We start from the raw sequence: 20,508 nt of genomic DNA, 5'->3' as shown, positions 1-20,508 counted from the left end.
TGCTGAGAAGCCAAGGACAATGACACTGGATTTGGATCCTACTACGCATACTGGCTTTGGGGGGGAGGGTGCTGGCCTGTTTGGATGCTCACCTTCCTGGACCTGGATGGAGGGGGTTGGAACTTGGACTTCCCACAGGGCAGGAAACCCTTACTGTTCTCTGGACAGGAAAGGGAGGGGGAGTGAAGGGGGGAGGGGGGTAAATGGGAGGCGGGGAGGAGGCGGAAATTTTTAATAAAAAAAAAGAAAAAAACAAAAAAGAGACTGAAACTAATGGGCCAGGCCGTGTTTAAATGAATACAGTTTGTGTGTTGTTATTTCGGGGCATAAGCTAGCCAGGTTGCCAAGAGCCGGGTGGCGGGAAGTGGCCCGCAGCTCTCACTACACTTCTCTCTCCTTATCTCTTCCTTTCATAATCCCCTTACCCTTTGCAACATCCACTAAATTAACTCTATACCCCAGGTCGCTCTCTACATGACCTATCAGTCTGTCTCTCACCTGTGGTGGTCTCCCAGAAACAAGGGGACTTGCCAGGGTCACACCACCAAGACTCTTTCATTGGTGCTGTGGCTTTCATTGGTGCTAAGAATTTGGCAGGTTATCCCTTGCAGCCCTCAGCTGCAAGGGATCCTGTAACCTCTAACCCTTCTATACAGTTGTTTTTCCAACTTAAAATCACTGTAATTCTACACCCAATATCAAATAGTAGGTTTGTCCCGCACACCTGGCCATGCCTCCATGAATGTGCAATAGCTTGGTGGTGGTTTCCCCCACATAAAAGTACCCAGTACTTGTCAACCACTTGCCTATTGGGCCCCCAACTCCATGTGACGATATATGTGTTAGGTTTGTGACCACCCATGGCCTCTGGACTTTGTGAGTGATGACCCAAAGCCAGCCTGAGTCGTGGTCTATGCTGAACCTCTGGGACATTGGAGTTCAGTCTCTGAACCTTCTTACCTCACTCAGGGAGACTGCTCCTTTCTCCATTCAGATATCAAGCTACACAGCTACCTATCATCAGCTTACATTCTGCTAATGATTATTAGTTGGAAATGCAGCCACTTTTCTCTATGTTTGTCTCTTTGCCTTTTGTTTCTGTTGCATAATCACAGCCATACCCCACTGCAGGGTGCCGTGCTGCTTCTTGCTGCAGCTGTGGGCTCTACTCCTGGCTCCTAGTTCCGCGGCAGTGTAAGGGGCACTTTGTTCTGCTGGTGGAATCTGTCTCTCCTCCATTAACAGAGCCCTGTTTCTGCCACCACTTCCCTGTGGGCATATGGTACAAGGCATGTTAAAATCCTGGACCTGGACATGCTAACAGCCCACTTTCCAACTTTCGATCTGTTTGCTGGGACAAATTGGTAAGATCACCTCTGGAACTCCCCACGAGCAAGGTTCTTGAGTTCTGCTTTATCACTGCACTCACTAAGCAGTGCATTCATTTTTGGGGGGGCCAGGGCCCTAGTACCACCTGAATGGTGGGTGCCTTCATTTCTTGGATCTATGAATTCTTTTTGGGATGCTGTTCCCTTTTGGTGCCAGTAGCCAGCTTGCTTGTGGCTTGGCTGCCGCCAGCTACATGACCTGTCACTAACTACCTTTAAGCTATTAGCTATGCTTTTAAAAAGTTACTTTTTTGCTCTATTACATTTGGTTTATTTGTGTGATTGTTCACCTAGGCAGGGCCCGCTGAGGCTTTCATTACACACAGAGACCCAGCTGCAGTACATCTCCTCCCCTTCCATGACTCCACTTTCCTGATAAAAAAAAAAAAAAAAAAAAAAAAAAAAAAAAAAAAAAAAAAAAAAAAAAACAGCCAGCTTTCTCTTGCCCACTTTTCATTTAACTTTATGCAGATCTTAAATTCAACTGTGTGTAAATATACATATACTTACTGTTAAATGTTTTATATAATCTGTTCATTGTATCTCATTTCAGACTAAGAAAGCAATAAGTTTCAAATATTTTAAATTAGTGTGTACTTTTACATCTCTTACAACATAATGTATATGCAATCCAGCCCTGATTCAAAATATATTAAGCTATTCTTCACTGTTGTCAATTAAGCTTCTATTGCAGTCTTTTCTTCTTTGCCTTTCACAAGTATAAATCTCACCTGTTAAGTTAAAAATAAGTACAGTCAAGCTTGGACTCAGCTTTCCAGGCAGATCTTACACTGTAGTCATAACTTATCTATAGCCGATAAATAGCTCTCAAGTACTCAGAGATCTGGGGAACATATTTAATAATTAATTGTTTAATTATTAAAAGACTTTTCATAACAGAGAGACAGATTGGCTCAAAGCAGTAGCATTCTGTTTTCTCCAAAGAAGAGAGAAGAGAAATGATGTCACACTGGGCACAAAGGAACATTTGCTTCATCAAGTAAAAGCACTAACCACTGTGCTGTGTTGCTATGGTCAGAGAGACACAGGAGCAGTTACTGAGTGAGTGGAAGAACAAAGGAAGCACAGGACACAAGGTGAGCCTTTACAACAAAGCCCACACTTTGGATCCAGGCTGTGGTCATGGAGCTGCAGCCTCTGCCACTGCTGACCTGGTGGGAAGAGTGAAGACAGCTCAGGGTGTGTGACCCAGCAACAGCCTCAGTTACTGCTGAAATGTGGCTGCCAGCACTGAGTCTTCTGTAGTGAGGACCTGTGGGCAGGCCTGCTTTTCATACCGCCCTGCTCCCGGCTGCCTGGCTAGCTTATGCCCCGAAATAACAACACACAAACTGTATTCATATAAACATTGCCTGGCCCATTAGTTTCAGCCTCTTACTCACATTTTGACTAACCCATATCTAATAATCTGTGTAGCACCACGAAGTGGTGTCTTACCGGGAAGGATTCAGCATGTCTGACCTGGTGGCTGGCTCCATGGCGACTGTCTGAGCCATCTACCTCACTTCCTTCTTCCTGTTCTGTCTACTCCACCCACCTAAGGGCTGGCCTACTAAATGGGCCAAGGCAGTTTCTTTATTAACGAATGAAATCAACACAAACAGAAGACTCTCCCACATCATTCCCCTTTTTCTGTTTAAATAAAAAAAGGCTTTAAATTTAACATAGCAAAATTACATATAACAAAACAGTTATCAAGTAAGAATTACAGTTACAGTATTTATATCTACTTTATCTTTTATCATAACTAAGGAAAACTATAACTATCTATCTATTTTTCAACTCCATCAAAGACTCCAGAAGGACACAATATTACCTAGGTAAACAAGAAGTAAGCTACTTCCAAAACTCTAGAAATGACAGAGACATCTCGCTGCCTGGACAGTCACCCAAAGTTCTTTTGTACTGTTGGGGCATCCATCTTTGGCCTACAAGACCATAGTATCCAGCAGACTTTTCCATGATGCAGGAAATTTCAAAGGCAATTCAGTCAGTATCTGCTGTGTCCTGCAGAATGTCTTGGAGACTCTTTCATGAATCAGGAACCTGAAAGATCATCTCACCTTTAGGCAAGTTCAGCAGTCCTCTCTCTGAGGGTTCTCTGTGTCCAGTTTATGCAGTAGTCCAGGCAAGAGCAGTTTCTTGCCCAAATGGCTATCAAACTCCATAAGGAGCCTCTTTGATGCCCATCTTCCTTTTGAAGTAGATTGGTGCTGCCAGGAGCAGACGTGTCTCATTGTCATGAAAAGCCCTAAGTTATTAAAACATTTAAAATGTGATATTCTGTAGTCTTTGAAAGATATGAAGAATGCCTATTTAACTTAAATATATCTCTACATATCTAGAAAATCTAACATGAATACAAGTTTTACTAGTATCGATGATTATCCATTAGCAACATATATTTCCTAATTACACATTACATTTTTAAATGAACTACACAATCATAATACCTTAATCAAGATCAGAAATACATATACATATAACAAAATTGACCTTAAATTTAAATCTCTAAAGCAAAATCCATATCAATGCAAATTATTCATATCTATATCATATCCCCCTTTAAATGTAAAACAATAAACAATATTTGGGAATACGGGCGCAGTTATTTCTCTCCAAACTGCTTCCTGCTGAATGGGGGCGCTGTTATTTAGGTCTTTCATGGTATAACATGTGTGCCAGGTTCATCTCAGTCAGAAGTTGAGTGAAGTAATTTTTTGAGGGTATTCACAGCAACCTTTCAGGAGGGTGTGGTCTATCATACCATATTAGGATAGAAGCAATCTACAGGGTCTCATTTTCTGTAAAAACAAAAGAAGAATCTCTTTTCCAAAGTATCACATCCTTAGATCCAAATTCTGAAGTCAAGGTATTTTCAAAATATCTATCTTGGATTAGTTCAGCAACATTTGTAAACAAATATCTTTCAGCAGCTGTTGCTTCTTCCTCAGCATTCAAACAATTCAAAGAGAGCATAATAGCATACAGTATCAAGATTCTCTGTGTATTTTCCATCTTTGTGCAGCTTTATTTTAACCTCTATTTCATTTATTTTTACTTTTTTTTGAGACAGGTTCTCTATATACCTTTGTCCTGGAATATCTCTGTTGTAGACCAGGCTGTCCTTGAACTCACAGAGATCTGTCTGACTCTGCCTCCCAGGCATTGGGATTAAAGGTGTGTCCTGCCACACCTTGAAGTCACAGAGGTCAATCTACCTCTACCTCCCAAGTGTTGGGATAAAGGTGTGTACCACAACACCCAACTACTTTCTTTCTTCCTTTTTTACCCTAAGAATTTTAACCTTTACCTGCATATATTTTTAACACACTGGAAACCATATAGAGGTTTTCTTTGTTTTTGAATCTCTCCTTACTGTATATCTCTCTTTTTCTGACCACACGAGTCTTTAATTTACCAAGCAATATAGGTAAGATTAAAGCCATGGCTTTGACAGCTGGATCCAGCCCATTTCTTAGTTTTCTGAGATTTCAGCCTCTTAGCTGAGCTGAGCCTCTTAGCCTCAGCTTAGCTGAGGCTGTAGCCATGTTTATTGCTACAACTCTATAGCATTTCAAGGTCCCTGCCAGCAAGCAAGCTGCAGCATTCTGCTCACAGACCACACTCAGTCAGCCTGCCTGTCTGAAAGAGTCAGAGTTTTCCCGGGCAGGATGGCCCAGAAAAGCCGGCATTTTAAAACGGCACAGCTTTTTTCCTGCTACGGCTAGAAACTGAAAAGCATACGTTCAGCTTTTCATCAACGCCATTTAAGTGTTTCATGGCAGGACCTCTTAAAAGAGCTGCAGGGTTTGCAGCTAAAGTTGAGTCAGGAAGCCTCTCTTAGATGAGAGTGCTTGCCTGCCTCTAGCATGCAGGACAGACCCGAGAAATTGCTGCTACCAAGAAAACATGCTTTACTCTATTTTTTCCCAAGCTTTCTCAAGCTTTCTGTGGATTCAGTTATCCACGTAGGCGCCATTCTGTAGTGATGGGAGCTGAGGGCTGCATTCCTGTCACCCTGCTCCTGGTCACCTGCTAGCTTATGCCCCGAAATAACAACACACAAACTGTATTCATATAAACACTGCCTGGCCCATTAGTTTCAGCCTCTTACTCACATCTTGACTAACCCATATCTAATAATCTGTGTAGCACCATGAAGTGGTATTTTACCGGGAAGGATTCAGCATGTCTGACCTGGTGGCTGGCTCCATGGTGACTGTCTGAGCCATCTACCTCACTGTTCTCTCTACTAATTTTCCAAATCCTTAGGTAAAGGATTTGTCAAATTCAATACAATTGGGGATGTGTAACTTCCACTGGATAGAAAGACATAGGGAGTATATACTCTGTACCTTTATATGGTTTCTCAGAAGTATGAATTTTGTTATGTACAGCACAATTAAAAGGTAAAACTAAAGGTTTTGTAATATTTTGTTTATATTCTTTCATTAGGATAATTTTGTGGTTTTTTGATAGAGAGTTTATGAAGTACTGGCCATCCTGGAACTCAGTATGTAAATGATAATATCCTCTAACTCAAAGATATTTTCTTCACTCTGCATACTGAGTGCTGGAATAAAGGAGTGCACCACCATACTTGGCATTATCATGAATTTTTGGATGTTAAACACTAAAAATCACTTTTATTACATTTGAAACCAGGGGCTGAAGATATGGCTTAGTGTGGGTAAGAGTGCTGGTTACTCTTCTAGAGAACTAGTGTTCAATTGCCAACACACACAGCAGTTCACAGTGGTATGAAACTCCTGAATCAGGGGATCTGATGACCCCCTTATGTACTCTGCTTATACCAGGAATACATGTAATACATGGACATACTTGCTGGCAAAGAACACATAAATATTAAAAGAAATAAAAAGCTTTTTGCACCATTACATTTGCAGAATTTTATTTTAATATAAACTCTAGGAAACTTTTAAAAATGTAAACCTTAAGAATTTCACAAGTTTCACATCTTTATGTTTCTATTGTGTATACTGCTGTGATTTGTAAGCATAGAATACTGGAAAATGCTATGTCACATTATTTATAATGATAAATTTCTCTCCAGTATGAATTTTCTAATGTCTACTAAGATTCCAAATATGGATAAAGGAGGCCTCAATCTTTGCATTTTGAATGCCCAAAAAGATCCAAAGAATGCAGATGAATACCTATAGGAATGAATGATCTAAAAGAAATTAACCAAGCAATAGTATCTTATGGTTTATATGAAGCATTTGTTAGGGAGATGTTAAGAACCCGGGCTTCTAGCAATAAAGCTATCCTACATGTTGGCTTCAATTAGTTTCAGTGGTCCTGGAAGATGGGTCACAACTACTGTGGAGATGCTATTGGTTAGAGAGGACAAGAGTTTTAGGACAACATGGAAAAGCAAAAGGACTTGAGACTTTCCAAGATCAAATCTTTGGTGAGGGTACTTATGCTGACCCACAGGCTCAAGCTCTTTACCATGAACAAATCTTGTCCCTATGTCACATGGCAGCCTTAAATGCTTGGGACAGGACTCAAGAATCATGAAAATGAATTGAATCATATACCAGGGTTAAGCAGGGCCAGCAAGAACCCCTTAGTGAATTTTTACAAAGATTAACTAAGACTGTACAAATAGAAGTAACAAACCCTGAAGCTAGATGATTACTTATTGAAAATCTGGCTTTTCAAAATGCCAACTTAGAATGCAAAAAGATATTTGTGCCTCTAAATTAGGTCAGCACCAATGCATGAATGGATCCTGTAAACAATGAACATTGAGACATTTAAATATAATACTGAGGCTTAGGTACAAAAAGAAATTTTCAAAGGTATAAATAGACATCAGTATGCCAAAGGTTTTCATTGTGGTATGATAGGACAGGTGAGAAGGGATTGTAGACAAGTCATTCCTAGAAATAATGTCTCCTCTTGGAATGGCAAAAATAAAAAGTATCAATCTTCTGGATTATGTTGAAGGTGTGACAAAGGTTGACATTGGACCAATGAATGCAGATCAACAAAAGATAGACAGGGCAACCCAATATCATTGGTAAACTCCTTGGGGGGCCTCTCACAGGCCCCCAAGTCAAATGTGGCCCAGTCATTTCCATTCACTGTGGAGGACATGTCTCACCAGAAAAACTTAAAAATGCAATGTCTGCTACAAAAAACCATACAGTTCTGGATGATGGAATAAACATAGAGGATGAATCAAAAATTCCAATAAGAAATAGGAAACTTATATTCTGGAAGACTTCTTTAAATGATCAAAGACCAAAGCTAAGAGTGCATATAAATAACATTGTAGTTGAGGGATTACTAGACACAGTTGCAAATGAATCATTACTCCAGAATCTTGGCATCCAATCTGGCCTCTTCAAAAGGGCAGATGTTCCTCTTCAGAGCAACGGACTGAGCCCCCAAGGTCCAGTTGAAGAGCAGAAGGTGGGAGAAGATGAGCAAGAAAGAGTGGACTGTGAGGGGTTGGTCTACACACTAAGACAGTGTGCCTGTTCTAATGGGAACTCACCAAATCCAGCTGGACTGGGACTGAATGAGCATGCTATAAAACCAGACTCTCTGAATGTGGCTGAAAATAGGGGCTGACTGAGAAGCCATTGATAAGGGCACTGGGAATTGTTTCTACTGCATGTACTGGCTTTTTGGGACCCTAGTCTATTTGGATGCAAAGCTTCCTAGGCCTGGATGTAGGAGGGAGGGCCTTGGACTTCCCACAGGTCAGGGTTCCCTGCCCTCTCTTAAGGAGGGAGGTGGAGGGAGGAGGGTGAGTGGTGGAGTGGAGGGGAATGGGAGGAGGGGAGGAAGTATAAATTTTTTAATGGAAAAATAAAAAAATTAATTAAAAAAGAATCAGGAAAAGGAAAAAAAGGGCAGATATTCAATTCCTAGGAATTGGAATTCTTTTTCAAATGAAACAAAGCATGAGATGTTTGGATGCATAGGGCAAAAAGAACAGAGAGGAAAGTTGAGGCCATATGTGGCTAATATCACAGTGAATTCATGGGGTTGTGACCTGCTGCAGCAATGGAATATCCAGATTAACATTCCTGAAGTCATAGAAACTTATGTTTCTGGGAAGGATATTATAAAGTACTACACACAAATGTCACCAGCCATTCAGGCTGTACAAGAACCCAAAGCAACCAGCAAATATTTAGTGTTACCAACAGCCCTACCTTTAAAATTGTTAACTGAGAAACCAATATGGGTTAAACAATGACCTTTAACAGAAGATAAACAGCAGGCTTTAGAACAGCTGCTACAGGAACAGCTAGATGCTAACCATATTGAAAAATCACCCAGCCCTTGGAATTTTCCTGTATTTGTTGTTAAAAAGAAATCTGCAAAATGGAGAATGGTAACAGATCTAAGAGCTGTCAACAAGGTAATTCATGGGCCCTCTACAATTCCTCTGCCTCGTCTATTACCAAAAGGATAGCCACTTATAGCTATTGATTTAAAAGACTGTTTCTTCATTATACCTTTACAAGAAAAGGATAGAGAAAAATTTGCTTTCATAGGGCTTACTTATAATAATCCTCAACCTACCAGGAGTTACCAGTGGACCATTCTCCCACAAGGAATGCTCAACATCCCCACACTGTGCCAATACTTTATAAGTCAGCCATAGGAAATAATACATAAAAAATTTCCTAAATATGCAATTTACCTTTACATAGATGATATTTTGTTATTGATTCAAACACAAATACTTTAGAAAGAATGTTTGAAGAAATAAAGTTCTGCCAAAATGGGGATTACAAATTTCTCCTGAAAAAAACAAAGAGGAAATTCTGTAAATTATCTAGGTTATAAAATAGGTTTACCACAGAGCTACACTACTGAAAGCAACCTGGTATTGGCATAAAAACAGACAGGAAGACCAATGGAATTGAATCAAAGACCCAGATATTAGTCCACGCACCTTCAAACAGCTGATTTTTAACAAATAAGCAAAAAATATCAAATGGAAAAAAGAAAGCATATTTGACAAATGGTGCTGGCTTAACTAGATATCGACATGTAGAAGAATAAAAATAGGTCCATATCTATCACCATGCACAAAACTCAAGTCCAAGCCGAGCGGTGGTGGCGCACGCCTTTAATCCCAGCACTTGGGAGGCAGAGGCAGGCGGATCTCTGTGAGTTCGAGACCAGCCTGGTCTACAAGAGCTAGCTCCAGGACAGGCTCTAAAGCCGCAGAGAAACCCTGTCTCGAAAAACCAAAAAAAAAAAAAAAAAAACCTCAAGTCCAAATGGATCAAAGACCTCAATATAAAGCCAGCCACACTGAACTTTATAGAAAAGAAAGTGGGAAGTACACTTGAACACATTGGCACAGGAGACCACTTCCTAAATATAACCCCAGCAGCACAGACACCGAGAAAAACAATAAATGAAACCTCCTGAAACTGAAAAGCTTCTGTAAAGCATAGGACATGGTCAACAAGGAAAAATGACAGCCTACAGAATAGGAAAAGATCTTTACTAACCCCACGTCAGACAGAGGTCTGATCTCCAAAATATACAAAGATCTCAAAAAAAAAAATGGCCATCAGAAGAATAAATAACCCAATAAAAATGGAGTACAGAGATAAACAGAGAATTCTAAACAGAAGAATCTAAAATGGCTGGAAGACACTTAAGGAAATGCTCAACATCCTTTTGCAAAGAGCTGCACCTTGACCACTGAGAAAATGCATGGTGTTCAGATAGGACAAACAGGATACAAGAAAAAAGACTGTCAAATCTTGCCAAGTCTGGGTAAGATGGTTTTGAAAAATCTCCTGCCTCTGAAAATGGTCTGTCAGTTGCTCCAGGCCTTAGCCAAAGTTGGTTGCTCCAAACGTTGCAAATAAGACTTTGTGTGATTGCCCCGGTACCTAGTTGTCTTTGTCATTTCTTGTACATTTTGGAAGTTGCCTGATTACTCTTCCCGTTTACCTAAGTAATATTATTTCCCTTCTCAGGTCTTCAATGTGGTTGAAGACTAAATAGTCATAGCTATTTTCCTCTTATGATTTGACCAAGTTATTTCTAATAGAAAACATAAACATTTAGCATATGTTTCTTGCTTGATATTGTTTATGCTGGTTGTAATTCTAATTTTTATACTTTATAATTGTTTTTATTTATTTAGTTTTGTATTATGCTCAGAACTCTCTTATTTAAACAAAAGGCAGAAGTGCTGTAGGAATTCCTTCAGCCAGTAGCCTTTAAGGTACCAGCCCACTTGTGCATGGCCTCTTATACTATAAATGTTATGTAAAGTGTGCACTCACTTACTTCTGATGACTGATTTTGGTTCCTGTTCCCCATTTGTGCAGAGGATTGTGATCTGTGAGTCTCCCCTAAATAAATAACCATTTATTGTACTCAATTCTGAGCTTGTGGGATTTCTTTTTAGTGTCTGTCTTCAGACATTTGAAATAGCTCTCTGAAAATGAGTACAATTCAAATTAATAAGGATTTTTCCAATAATTAACATGTGATAAATGGCTGTCTCCCTAAGTTCTCTTTTAAGATAAATGATCATGGACATATTTAGATTAGAGCTCCCAGTAAAAGACATTTTTCATTCACTGTAATTGTATAGATTCTCACAAAACTGCATGAAAGTCTCTTGAGGTCAGTGATTTATAACAGATACATCATCTTTATCAAACATCTCTAACTGGGAAAAAGATGAAAACATAATTGATGGCCATGAATTATCATTGTGATAGAACTCACTAGGTAATTATAATTAGAATACATGTCACTATCTTTAAATATTTCTGCTCATAAATTGAGAAAGAAGAGTTTGAAACAATCCCAGTTTCACAGTATTTATACTTACTAAGTGATAGGCAATGAAGTGTACTGTCCAGAAGACCCAACTTCTTTAAAGTCTTACTTGAAAGCACTTTTCTCTCTATAAAAACACATTAGATTCTTCAAAAGTAATGGATGCAAAGACAGAATTATGCCAGACTTCAGAGGCTTGAGATCATTTGAGGCAGGGCTGCCATGGGCAGCTCTTGCTTACATTTATTTTCCACTCTCTGAGCTCCACACACTGCTGTGTTTGCTAAATTTTCTCATAGGGTTAAGCCCACTTTTTACCCTGACTACTGAGATTATTTCCCAGAAGGGTGTCTGTGCATTCTCCCCTGGCAAAGAAATGAAGGATGCAATATGAAGTTATACATACAAGGTAGGCAATTACAGAATAATCCTAGTCCATGGGACTCATGTTAGACTTAAAATTTTGTAAAATTATCCCAATCTGATTTGAACATAGTCATACAAAACTGCATTTTAGACTAGTATTAAGTACCATGATTCAGATGTAATAAGACACAACACCTTCGAACCATTATACAACAGACTGGATGCATCCTAAGGTCAGGACACTATACTATGTTAAATGATCAGGAATCCTTTCAAGAATAATTGAATATCACAAAAATGTTCTCATCTCTTGATTTCTCTTTCACTTCAAGCCTTCACTGTTCTCTTACTTATTCACTAGGCCATTCTTGTGGATACTCTCTTCTCTCCACATTTCAGGGCTATCACATTCAGCATACATTGCATACAATAGTCCACATCTTCTTTGAAGCAGCCCAAGATCCATGCTAGAATAGAGTAGGGGAACAGATGGCTCCTTGACCTGGAGAGGGAGGGAGGGGGGGTATAGGTGGAGGGGAGGGGAGGGGATGGGGAGGAGGAGGGGAGAAGATGGAAATTTTTAAATATAAAAAAATAAACCATATTTTAAAAAGATACCACAATAAAACATGAGAATTTTGACAGCTTAAAAAAAGAATATAGAAGTCTAAGACAGTAATGCACTCAGTACATGAAAACACAAAGCAGAGGAATTTAGGCAAGATTTCTTGATTAATAATTCTTGCCAAATTCTTCTGCACGTTTAGTATTTTCAGTATGTATATCTTGAATTTCTCACAATTAAAACCATTCAATTGTAGTAACAGATATGTGGCTTACAGATTTGAGTGGAAATATTATATGCTACTGAGATTATTGATGAATGTTGGAACCAAAATGAAAGGTGAATGAAAACTCTTAAATGGAAATGGAAAGAAAACTTGATAGCATGAAGAAGTTCTTTCCTACTTGTCTCCTGGACAAGTTCAGGACAGCTTGACAGATTTTACATCCTGTGAAGTCAGAACAAACAAAACATGGGTTAGTAATTCTCCAAGTGAAATATTCTCACCCACAATTATTAGGTTATTGTAATTCTCCAACACCGCATCAATGTACAAAGCTCTCTGAACAGAGTTCCGGCATTCCCAATCTCACTGTTGGAAGTTCACAGCTACATCCCTGAATGTCAACAGACATTGAAACAAAGAAGTATGGTTTGACCACATGCAACCTGGAAGCACTTTTTTGAATATAAGGAGATGAAATGCAGATAAGCAAAGATGATTACTCAAACAGATGATTTCCAATACAGTTACATTCTATCATGAATGTTCAAACTCTGTGAATACAAGATCATCTTACAAATGGTATACATGAAACAAGGAATACATTTAAGGACTGTACATGGTTATCTATCTGCTATGAATTCTGTGTTTATATCACATAGAATCACATTGTACATGCCTCAGAAAAAAATTAATGATGAGCAATTGTGTTTCAAATTTTGTACCTGTAAATCATGCTAACGAACAGACAGCACTCAATCCTGTGTGTTCATGGGCCTTACATAACTCTATTCTAACAGGATCAGTTGGGATGTTTAAGTTCAAGGTCCAATGCCACATCATTAAATAGTAAAGGGGTTGGTATGGAAGGCAGAATTCATGATTGATTTTATAGACAAGGTTTTTTTATATATAGTAGCAAGGATTGTAGCAGCATTACATAATGTCAATTTTAACATTAACATATTAGAAAATTGTCCTATGCAATTAATTTTATCAGGATGTTTGGGCCACTATGAACATATAAAAAAATCTGCATCTGCCATATGTGATATAATCCAAAATTTCCCTAAAAATATGCATAAACTAACAGAGTCAAATAACAATTTCAGAAGATTTGAAGAATATTTTACTACACTTCCAAAGAATAATAAAATTGAGGGAAGTCCAAAAACACATAAAAATGTTTAATGTATAGCTAAGAGAGTTTGTACCAGTGACATTTTGGATAAGGCTGATAGCAAGAATTTACCAAAAATTGAATTAAATATTGAGAAAATAAAAATGCAAATCAACAAATTGCCAAATAAACTATATAAATACTTTTCAAGACAAAAACTTGAATGGCCAATAAATATTTAAATAGTGTTCAGGGTCCTCAAAAGGCCACCATAGGAATACAAATTAAAACTATTTGGAAATACTGCCTCATCCCGGGCAGAATGGCTGTCATCAACTAACCTGACAACAACTGTTTGATGGCAAACTGATGGAGGAGTGTATATGTGTTACTTTAATTATTAATAAAGATACTGCCTTGGCCCTTTAAGAGAACAGAAAATTAGGTAGGCGGAATAGACAGAACAGAATTCTGGGAGAGTTGGGAAGACGCTTCAGTCAGTCGCCATAGTGAGTCACCATGATTCTCTCTGAGATGGACGCAGGTTAAGATCTCTCCTGATAAGCCACACCTCGTGGTGCTACACGGATTACTAAATATGGGTTAAAGGAAGATGTGAGAATTAACCAATAAGAGGCTACAGATAATGGGCCAGGCAGTGTTTAAAAGAATACAGTTTCCGTGTAATTATTTCGGGTGTAAAGCTAGCTGGTGGCCGGGTGGCAGGACGCAGCCCGCCGCTCCATTCTACAGCAAACGAAGACAAAAGAAGCATTATTCACTGTTGATGGAGAGGATGGTGCAAATTAATATAGGCATTGTATGAATCACTTTTGAAGTTACTGAAGAAATTAAAGACAGAACTTACATATGACTCAGTTCTTTATTCCCTGTCATGTATCCAGAGAATGATACAGCCCACTACAGAGATATGTATACCACATGTTTACTGCTGATTTTTCACCAAAGGAAAGGTAATGAAATAAAACTAATTATCTGCCAATGGATAATAAATATTGTATATATGGAGCACTATTCAGTTGAAGAGAAACATAAAAATTTGCAGGAAAATAGATGGACAAAAATATGTAGCATTAAGTGCAGTTATTCATTTTTAAAAAGAACATACATCTTTTCACTCATACGCAGAATTTACCCAATAGAATATGCATATAGAAGTAATGTATATGTGGGCAGAGAACAACATAAAGAGAACAGGAAAGGTTAAATTATCAAGGACTGAATACATGTAATGAATACCATCATAATAAGGATTTAAGTTTAAGTATTTTTCTAGTTCTAATTATATCAAAGGTTTTTGGTATTTTGGTGTCAGATAAGCAAATCAAAATATGTTTGATTGAGAAAATATACAATCCCATGTGAGATTCCTGAGCTTCTGTTCTCTATAATGATGCTAGATGAATAAAAAATACATTGAGTTTCATAGTCTTTTGGTCTGTTTAAATTTCAGTGAGTGAGTTATTTTTGTCGGTTTGCAGAACTGTTCATAATAAAGTTTTGAAAAATTATCAGAAGCATAAAATTAAAGGTTTTTTAATATACCAAGGTATAACATACTTTGATAAAGAGTAGAAAGGACCGCTGACCTGTGACATGTTTATAGGAGAATCAGTCATTTCTTACTGTTTCTCTTCTGTGCATTTCTATTTCAGGAACAATAAATAGATGCCTTGCTTTTCTTTCAAATACAGGGGTCAAAAAGGGAGAGTTAAAATCCATACTAAAAGCTGTTAGAGAACAGTTTCAAACCACATGAAAAGACCCAAACAACAGAATTCTATCAGATGTCTAATCAATGATCCCAAAGATAGGAGAGCATGGAAAGACATTTGAAGCTCCAAGAGAAAATCACCATCAAGCACCTTGTATCAGAGACCAGCCTCAATAAAAATACCTCTTGCCAGGGTAGAGGCATGGGGATTTAGAAATATAGTAAAGAATATGAAGACGTGAGTGAAAATAATAAAACAAAACCATAGGTTAATATCAGGAGGGAATTCAAGTGAGTACTGAAATTCGCCTGTGTTTAATTTCCAACTTCTGAAAGTACCCCTGACCTCAAAAGGTAGGACAAAAAAAAAACCACATTAACATAATACAAGGAAATGAATATACCAATTGAAGGTAGCAGGCCACATCCATAGTTAAACATTCTGTTGCTAGAACAAAACAAGTCATGTTCACACACTAGACCAAACATTCTGTAGGCAAAGCACTCCCTGGGTGGAATCCAAAGTTATCTCCTTAAGGGAACTGGAACTTAGTTGGATCCTTAGGCTCTTGTTTGAGGTAGAAACAGTCTATTTCTCTATTCCTAGAATACAAGGTCTGGCTATTAGCCATACCTGATGACAATAACCTTGAGAGAGCAGAACTCTCTGTTCTACATCTAAGCGGGATGTTTGAGAGTGTAGCCGACTGTAAATATACTTACTGACTCAAAACTCTGTTGACATTATTTTCAGGAATGGAGACCAAAAAAAAAAAAAAACCACTAAAAGGTAATGTTCTAGAATACCCAAACCTCAAAAATCCTGAAAACAATAAACTTAGAGGTACTTTTTTCATCATTTTATAATATATTAAAATCAAATACAGGAAAATGATTTGATAATGGTATAAAAACAAGATCATTGATGTATTGATGTGAATGAACAAGAATAGCATCACTCACATATATAGTCAAATAAATTTTCATTTGACACCATTATCAACTCTTCTGTAGAAAGTCTTCTCATGCCTACATTGTAATAATCCTGAGATTTCTCTCAGTGGAAGTCTCCAGAGTTATTTGTAGTGAAAAAAAATGTGGCAAAATAGTTTTCATGTCCCATTTCCAGATCACTTGATCAACTTTTCACTCCTTCACCAATGCCTTCACCATTCCCATCTTAGACATTCTTAGATGTCTCCGGTCTCCTTGTAGGGCTTTTGTTCTCCTCTACAGTTGTGCAGCTCTGAGTGATAAGTTAGCTCTAGGTATGAGAATGAGACTGCTCAAGAGGCACCTGGATTTCTAACACAGTACTGTGCTCAGTAGATGAAGAGGAAACCAAATACAGGATTATACAAGTGATTCCCCCAACTGTCTAGCAGTGTTAAGAGTACTGAAAAAATTAAACAGTATTCATTGTAACTTGAATCCCATTTCCAATCACAGCTCAATCAAAACTCAGGGACAGAAATGGTACTGAATGAATGGGAAGAGAATATAGTACACTAGTGGGGTTCTGAATTGATTATAGATCAATAATGATGAAGCCTTACACCTTCCAAAGGGACACACACGAAGGGAGAACATTTTATGAAAATTTTCATTTTTTCCTTTGATGATTTCATTTTACTATGTGGGATGTGAAACTCATTCACACAGAGCTCACACACTTGTAGACTAATTTGTCAAGAAATCCTGAGGAGTGGAAAGGGGGACTGCAAGCAAACAATTCTCAGCTACAGAAATCATACTGCTGCAATTTTGCAACATCCCGTTGCCATACAAAGCCATCAGGGCAGGGTCCAGGCATTGCCACTCCTCCTAGAAGATGTTCACAGTCACACCACTAGCAGTTAACAGATCACAAAATAAAACAAAACAGTTTGAATCATTTTCTGGGTGCACACCTTTAATCCCAGCACTTGTGAGAAACAGGTGGTTGGAACTCTGTTTTCTCGCCCAACCTGGTCTATGTATGAGTTTGGCTGAAACACAGCAAAATGGTGAGTTCAGGTCTCAAACACAGCAAACACAAGAACCAAAAATTAAGTTTTGTCATGTGTCCATGGACAGAGTGATATCTTGGACCAAGGAGACAAAATAATATTGTAGACATTTTTCTGATACAGATGTTCTCATAATTATTCAAGAGTCGCTTTCTATAGAACATCATTTTAAACTATAATGCATTTACATTTCTTTTTGCATTTTCTAGTTTCCCCTGAAACAGATTTTTTTTCTGTGTAGTGCTGGCTGTCCTTGAAATGACTATGTGTAGCTTTTCAACCTTCAAATGATCCACCTGTGATCCTCCTGCTTCAGCTGCCTGAGTGTTGGGATTAAAGGTGTGCCACAAGGCCTGGCAAAGAACTTCAGAATGCTATATTTACATCCCAGTGTGCATATGCCTCAGATGGAAATTTAATGATGGATAAAAGATTACCTTTAAAATGTAATGTTTACAATTATACCATGGAACTCAAACAAAAATATACTTTGAGATCCAATGAAATTTGCAGGCATTCCTTTGAAGACTGTTATCTAAAAGGAGATAAGATTCAGAGTTCTTGTTTTGAAAAGGGGGGGATATAGATATGATAGGATAAAGGAGGGATATAGAAATAGGATTAAAAGGTATATTACTGAATCTACTTTTAAACCAAAGAAGCAACTACTAATTTTAAATATTGTACATTGGCTTTGATTTTTTATATTGATAAAAAGTTGAGATTATTTTTGTTAGAATGCACTGTACATTCATTTCTTATATTGTTTAAGGTATGGTACCTATGAAGTTTATTTAACAACATAATCCTTGAATTTTATTATTACCAACTATTTAGGATAATAAGGAAATGAGGATTAGAAATTGGACACCTATTACAATCGACTTTGTAGTCATAAACAAGATATATTTTAGATAGGTCATCTTCAAATACTTTAGAGATCTACAGAATATGACATTTAAGATATTTTAATAACTCAGGTTCTTTTCTTTTTTATGACAATGAGCCATGTCTGCTCCTGGTAGCACCAAATTACTTGGGAGAAGATGATGGATATGGAAGAAACTCCACATACAATTTAACTTACTTTCTTTGTAGCAAAGGTTATCCATTGGGAAGAAAATGCTCTTTCCTCAACTGCTGACAGTGTGCTGTACTAATTGAAAAAGGAGGACACAAACGAAAGGACTGCTGAATTTTGCCAAGGTAGAACACTCTTTCAGAATATGCTGCTTCACAAAAATGTCTGCCCCATTTAGCTGGCCAATAGGCTGAAGACGGATGTCCTATCATTGCAGAGGAACCTTGGGTGACTGTCCAGGAAGTCAGCTGTTTCTGTCGTTTCTCACATTTTTTGGAAGTTGCTTGCTTGCTCTTCCTACTTTCTCAGTTAATATTATTTCCTTCTCTAATCTCTGATACAGTTAAAGACTTTATATTTAGTTTTCCTTGTTACCAGATTCAGAAAAGAAATTCACTTAAGGAATGCAAAGTGTTTAAGGTTGAGAGACATAAAAAAATTGTGAGTTAAATTAGTAAGTGAATTGGGGGACTAGGGAGATGACTCATAGGTAAAGAGCACTGACTGGCTGCTCTTCCAGGGGTCCTGAGTTCAATTCCCAGCAACCACATGGTGGCTCACAACCATCTGTAATCAGATCTGGTGCCCTCTTTGGGCCTGCAGGCAAAACACTGTACACAATGCAAACTAGGTACAATTTGGACTCACCAAGATACAATAGATATGAAGTATTTTTTTCTGAATTTGCCATGTGCTAATAGACTAGAAATTGTTGATGTATTTATTACCTGTATATATTCTATATATTTATTGTACTTATTTTATATATTTTTTCTTATATTAGTTATAACCCCCTTTTAAATTCTTTTGACAGAAAAGAGGAAATGCGCTATCTTGGTTTTTACAAATAAACCTTGTCTGAAGATCAGAGGGCAGAGTTAGCCACTACCTAACCATAGAGGTCTGGAGGTCTGTAAAGTTAAACATGGGGTGATATGACTGGGCAGGAGAAAAAGTGATAATGCGGAAAGAAACAGGAACTCAGTCTCCTGTCAGCTGGGAAGTAAAGAGGTGAGGTGGCCATGGTTTTGCTCCTTCACCTCTCTAATATCTCCAATATCTGATATTGGAAATATTGTTGCATTTTTTCCAATATCTGACTCTGGGCTGTTATTATTAAGACCTATTAGAACTCTTGCTACAATTCAGCCCACTCTGAAGAATTCCCTTCAACTTTGTCTTTCAGGATTGTTCCAGAAAGGAGTTGTAATGCTGCAGCTGTCCACTTCTGGTGGTGCATGTATAATGTGCAGAGCCATCAGAAATTAGGCCATAGTCTTTTTTTTCTCAGTAAACCATTCATATGGCACACAGCATGAGGCTACAGGTGAATGCTTGGAGGCAGACAATATTCCAACAGGAATAGAAAAAGTAGATATTTGGATAACTTCTTCATGTAATATGTGTTATGAAGGATTTGGGCATTGGATGTGTGCTAAATCTTTAACTGGGGATGGAGCACAGAGAAAGGATGAGGAGTAGGTGGATCAACCAAAGTAAAAATTTATGTATAAACCTTATGAAATCCCCTTATCTTACAAATTAGTAAACGTGTCCCACATGGGTAAATAATGCTGCTCCCAAACACTAGGGTTATTTAGTGGAACTCTCTGGACCAGATACTGGTTATTTGCCTAGGATTAACTGGTCAGGGAGGCCCCATTGTCACCATAAACAAAACAGGTCATTCCAAGTGCTCTTGGTTAGACACCATAAGTACATGGTGTAGCTGATGACACCAAACACTTTGACACCGCAAGACAGAGAGCAATATTGAACATACCAGGCAAAATTCCCTGCTGGCTAGTCTTTGTGGCACTGTAAGGTCCTGTGAATGCTGTTCTCACAGAAATGATGTCAGTGGTCTTACTTAGCCCTGGACCATACATGTTACAATAAAAACTTGTCAGCCAAGATGTGGGTGCAAAACTGGCACCGATATTAATGAACATAAACAAACTTTCTCTTGATTGGATTTCAAACCTGTAACACAGAGAGGAATTCATGCCATGGTAAAACAAAAAAACAAAAACATTGAGACCTATAGGTTGTAGGTTGGAACTCTATTGATGATTTGATTAACAATCATAAGCATTAATCTGCCATCTAAATATTCATGTTTAAGATGATAACTTCATACTATTCTCAACATTGGTGAAAGAAGTCTTCTCCTGCAATAGGTAGTGGGAA

Source organism: Arvicola amphibius, chromosome 8, assembly GCF_903992535.2.
Source record: "Arvicola amphibius chromosome 8, mArvAmp1.2, whole genome shotgun sequence".
NCBI classification, from domain to species: Eukaryota; Metazoa; Chordata; class Mammalia; order Rodentia; family Cricetidae; genus Arvicola; species Arvicola amphibius.
Note: the sequence above shows the minus strand (reverse complement) of the source record.